The sequence below is a fragment of the Panthera pardus genome, unplaced genomic scaffold (genome assembly GCF_024362965.1).
Source record: "Panthera pardus isolate Hobbes unplaced genomic scaffold, ASM2436296v1 HiC_scaffold_27, whole genome shotgun sequence".
NCBI classification, from domain to species: Eukaryota; Metazoa; Chordata; class Mammalia; order Carnivora; family Felidae; genus Panthera; species Panthera pardus.
This window is the reverse complement of record NW_026526843.1, coordinates 45,559,797-45,565,519: the sequence shown is the minus strand read 5'-3', so window position 1 is coordinate 45,565,519 and position 5,723 is coordinate 45,559,797.

Sequence of the window (5,723 nt, the reverse complement as noted above, 5' to 3'; positions counted from 1 at the left end):
GTTGTAATTTCTTTTTTGGCCTCATGCAGTATAGATAAAAGTATAATTTCAGAGGAATTATATGTGTGACATTTTAAAAGGGTGAAGCCAGGACGCCTAGATGACTCAGTTGGATAAGCCTCCAACTTCGGGTCAGGTCATATCTCACAGTGAGTTCCAGACCCGCATGCATGGAGGCATCAAGCCCCACAAACATGGAGGCGTTGCATTGAATCCGAAGCTTCCAGGCATTGAGCCCCACACCGGGCTCCATGCTGACAGTGGAGCCTGCTTAAGGATTCTTTCTCTTTCTCTCTCTCTGCCCCTCACCCACACACATGCACACACTCTTTCTTCTGTCTCTCTCTCAATATAAATAAACTTAAAAAAATAAAAGGGTGATGTCACACACTGGTGACGGCGGAAAGTGTACCAAAGCCATTTTTAATAATTGAAATTACTTTAGAAAATAAAAGAAAAAAATAGATAGGAAAGTGTAAATCCATAAAAGACCTTGAATAACCAAAGCAATCTTGAGAAAGAACAAAGCTGGATGCATCACTCTGTCTGATTTCAAACTACATTACAAAGCAAGAGTGATTAAAATAGTGTAGTATGGGCATAGAAATGTATACATTGATCAGTGGAACAGAATAGAGGGCTCAGAAATAAACCCACATATATATGTTCAATTAATTTATGAAAAAGAGCTAAGAATATACAATAGGGAACAATTTCCTCAATAAAAGATTGGGAAAACTGCATAGCCACCTACAAAAGAATGAAATTGAACTACTTTCTTACACCATACACAAAAATTAACTCAGAATGCATTAAAAGCTTGAATATAACATCTGAAACCATAAAACTCTTAAAAGAAAATATAGGTGATAAGCTCCTTGACATATGTCTTGACAATGATTTTTTTTTAATTTGACACCCAATGCAAAAGCAACAAAAACAAAAATAAAAAGTGGGACTACATAAAACTAAACATCTTCACAAAGCAAAAGAAACCGCCAACAAAATAAAATGGCAACCTACTAAATGGGAGAAAATATTTGCAAATCATATATTTGATAAGGGGCCAATATTGAACATACATGAAAAACTCATACAACTCATTAGCAAAAAGCCAAACCATCAGAAAGTGGACAGAAAATCTGAATAAATACTTCTCTAAGGAAACCCACGGTTCATGGGTTTGAGCCCTGCATCAGGCTCGCACTGATGGTGCAGAGTCTGCTTGGGATTCTCTCTCTCCCTCTCTCTCTCTCTCCCCCTTGCCTGCTTGTGCTCTCTCTCACTCTCTCAAAATAAATAAATAAAAAATGTGAACCTAATCACAGATATTATACCTTACACAAAATTAAAGTGTGTTATATACCTAAATGTAAAACCATAAAAATTCTATAAGAAAACATAGGAGAAAAATCCACGTGACCTTCAGTTTGGTGATGACCTTTTATTTATTTATTTTTTAAAATTTATTTATTTATTTATTTATTTTTCAATATATGAAGTTTATTGTCAAATTAGTTTCCATACAACACCCAGTGCTCATCCCAAAAGGTGCCCTCCTCAATACCCATCACCCACCCTCCCCTCCCTCCCACCCCCCATCAACCCTCAGTTTGTTCTCAGTTTTTAAGAGTCTCTTATGCTTTGGCTCTCTTCTACTCCAACCTCTTTTTTTTTTCCTTCCCCTCCCCCATGGGTTTCTGTTAAGTTTCTCAGGATCCACATAAGAGTGAAACCATATGGTATCTGCCTTTCTCTGTATGGTTTATTTCACTTAGCATAACACTCTCCAGTTTCATCCATGTTGCTAAAAAGGACCCTATTTCATTCTTTCTCATTGCCACGTAGTACTCCATTGTGTATATAAACCACAGTTTCTTGATCCATTCATCAGTTGATGGACATTTAGGCTCTTTCCATAATTTGGCTATTGTTGAGGTGCTGCTATAAACATTGGGGTACAAGTGCCCTTATGCATCAGTACTCCTGTATCCCTCGGGTAAATTCCTAGCAGTGCTATTGCTGGGTCATAGGGTAAGTCTATTTTTAATTTTTTGAGGAACCTCCACACTGTTTTCTAGAGTGGCTGTACCAGTTTGCATTCCCACCAACAGTGCAAGAGGGTTCCCGTTTCTCCACATCCTCTCCAGCATCTATAGTCTCCTGATTTGCTCATTTTGGCCACTCTGACGTGAGGTGATATCTGAGTGTGGTTTTGATTTGTATTTCCCTGATGAGGAGCGACGTTGAGCATCTTTTCATGTGCCTGTTGGCCAGGTGATGACCTTTTAGATATAACACCAAAAAGCACAATCCATGAAAGAAAAAGATGATAAATTGGACTTTGTTAAAATTAAAATCTTTCATTCTGTGAAAGACACAGATGAACTTATAGAAGCTTTTGGTTTCTAACACTAATCTCCAAATAAAATGACACAAAGCTCTTTGAAGAAAAGCTTAATTCTAGGACTGGGGTAGGTATATACAAGATAAACCTGGAGCATATTATAGTGCCAGAATGTAAGAGAAACTGAAAACAAAACTAAACAAAATGCCATACACAACTATGGGAGTATACCAAAAGGCACAGAAGCCAACTGAAAGAACTTCTTATAGCCAACGCTTGAACAAATTGAGGGGCAAATAAGTGATGCAATATTGGACTATAACAAAGTATAAAATAAATATCCATAAGCCCATACTCATATAAATAAATGATAAATAGATAGAAAACAAACAAACAAGAAGAATGGGCAACTTTCTTCTGAAGAAGAATTCCAAATAATTTACGTAGACACTCCCTTCTCAAGGTATGGGGAATGGGCATAATTTCCCACTCCTTAAGTAGGACCTGTGTACAGTGACTTCTTCCCAAATAGTATATTACAGAATAGGGGAAAAATGGTAAGTTTATAGCATGAATCTGACAAACACTCCTCTACCAGGTGATCACAGTTTATATTCACAGTGATATCACATTGGTAGTATGAACTCTTGCTATGATGTGATGAAAATAGCATCTTACTTTTGTGGCCCTTTTCCCAAAAATCCATAACTCCAGTTTAATCATAAGAAAAAAAGAAAACCCAATTCAGAGATGTTCTACAAAATTCCTGTCCAGTATTCCTCAAGACCTTCAAAACTATCAAAAACAAGGAAAGTCTGATAAACTGTCACAGTCTAGAGAAGCCTAGAAGGAAACATATTAATTGAATTCAATGTGGAATCCTGGATGGAATCCTGAAACAGCAAAACATTTGGTAAAATTGGGTAAAATCTGAATAAAGTATGAATTTTAGGTAATAATAATATGTTAAAAAGGGGGGGAATATGTAAATCCCCTAAAATATGTAAATCAGGTGCAGGAGAAATGTCAGAGATCTTATTAAATGTGAATGATGGGAAAATATCATGTAAGACTTTCCAATGAGAAGCTGACTGAATAAAGAGGGTTTGGAAAATTGCCTCAGATCTCACGGAGACTTAGTGACCACAGACGTTGTAAGTGGAAAATAAGAGAAAAGCTGGTGTGTTCTTTGGAAGAAAGAGTCAAAGATAGGGTAAGGGTCAGGGATGGCTGTTGCATACATAGTTTGGCATCAAAAACATTCTTTTGACATTCAGCATTGACATTTTGAAGCAGCCTTGGCATAACAGCTGAATTAAATCAGCCTTGTCAAAATTTCCTGCTTTCCTCTGAGAGAAAGGACCTCTGAAAGGGAAACTAGCATGAAGGATGACAATGAGCATGCTTTCAGAGACTTCGGATTGAACAGAGACCCATAATAAAAAAAAACAACCAGGTAATTAGGGTAATATTTGCCCAAATTCTGCCTCTAGTGACTAGGAAAGTACAACCATTTCCTCAGTTTGTGGAACTGGTCATATGCTTGTCATCAATTATTTATTTTTTAAAGAAGACCAAAAATAAGGAGAATAATATAAATACATGGAAGCTACAGCAGAGTGCTTTCCCAAATCCCAAAAATAATTTGGATATAAGTATACAACCAGAGAATTTAAGAATAATAATCTATTGGCAGTGTTGATTGTTATCCAACTCTGGGACTAAAGATGGAGGTAATCACTACATGTATTTCTGAAGGATCTGTGTTTCATTCTTACAACCAAAGAGAAACAGCAGTAATTCTATGGTGGCAGGGCTGAAATGCATTTGCATTCACTCAGAAAAATCTAAGCTATGTCCAGGGGACACATTAGGAACAGTAATAAAAAATAGACATCAGAAGTCCTACAGAAAATGTAAAAGACATTTTTGGAAGAAAACTAACAAATGGATGGCATAAGTTTGACTCATGAGGTAGCAGAACTTTGGAAATATTCAAGAAGAGGGAAAGTCGAGGTAAAATCACCCAAACATATCTAAGATATGCTGGATCTCTGGCCTTTAAGGATGGATGTCTGCAAGGGAAGATAATCATACTGATGCACCAGACTATATAACACACTTGTGGATAAATGCAGGACTATAGTGAGAAAGCCTAATAGGTAATCAGAAGAAGCCTGGTACAGAGACAGTAGGCATGACTTTGTTGCAAAGGACTATGTGTTCAGCATGATTAATTCCAGTACTCATGAGGCCACTGATTACAAATAGATGGCCAAGCAACTGATGGGATAGAGATGTATTAGCAAATACCTTCTTGGACAGGAGATTCAGAGACTGGAAGGTTCTCCTCAAAAATATTCTCATATAAGACCCCACATTCCAGAACTTAAGCACAGCTCCAGGAAATTAGAATAAAGTGATCTAAGAGAACTCTGTATCCATCTGACCCAATGTGGGCAATATGATCAGATTGACAATCCATGGATACTCAAGATGAAAATAAGATCTGCTTAAAAATAAAATAAAGGGAAAGGGTAACATCTCTTTTGGAGACCATGAAAGAAAACCTTCTCCCTATAACTTTGAATTAAAATGAATTTCTGAAAGACAAACAATTAAAAACTATGCTATATATATATATATATATATATATATATATGGCCAGTCGTTTAAAATTTTAAGGTCAGATTTCCTAACTTGAGAGCAAAAATTATAGTAGTTTGATTAGGTAAATGTTGGAATAATGAAGGAACAAAAACTTGTATCCTTATGATAATTATTATCTCTTAATTTTATTGTATTATTCATTTGACATTCAAAATTTGTTCTTTCTAACATTAACATAGTATTAGCCACATTTATTGTTTAAAAGAAGGCAAGAATACTGTCAACTAGAAAATGAATCTAAATTTTTTTAATGTTTATTTATTTTTGAGAGAGAGACAGAGAGAGAGCATGAGCAGGGGAGAGGCAGAGAGAGGGAGACACAGAATCTGAAACAAGCTCCAGACTGTGAGCTGTCAGTACAGAGCCCGATGTGGGGCTTGAACTCATGAACCGTGAGATCATGACCTGAGCTGAAGTCGGATGCTTAACTAACTGAGCCACCCAGGTGCCCTGAAAATGAATCTAAAGGTTATTTATGTTTGCATTTTACAGTAGCAACAGAAACAGCTGATCTGGAATATTACTTCTGAGTGTTGTTACTACACTGAAGAGTGGTGGCATGCATTAGGAAATGGAAATTTCTGTTTTTCCCTGTTAGCCTTTTGTATCCTGAACCCTTTCACTTCACTTGTGAAAAGATAATGATTCAGCTTCCAAGAGATATTGTAGTGATTTACAAGTACCCGTGGAACCTCAGTATCAACTC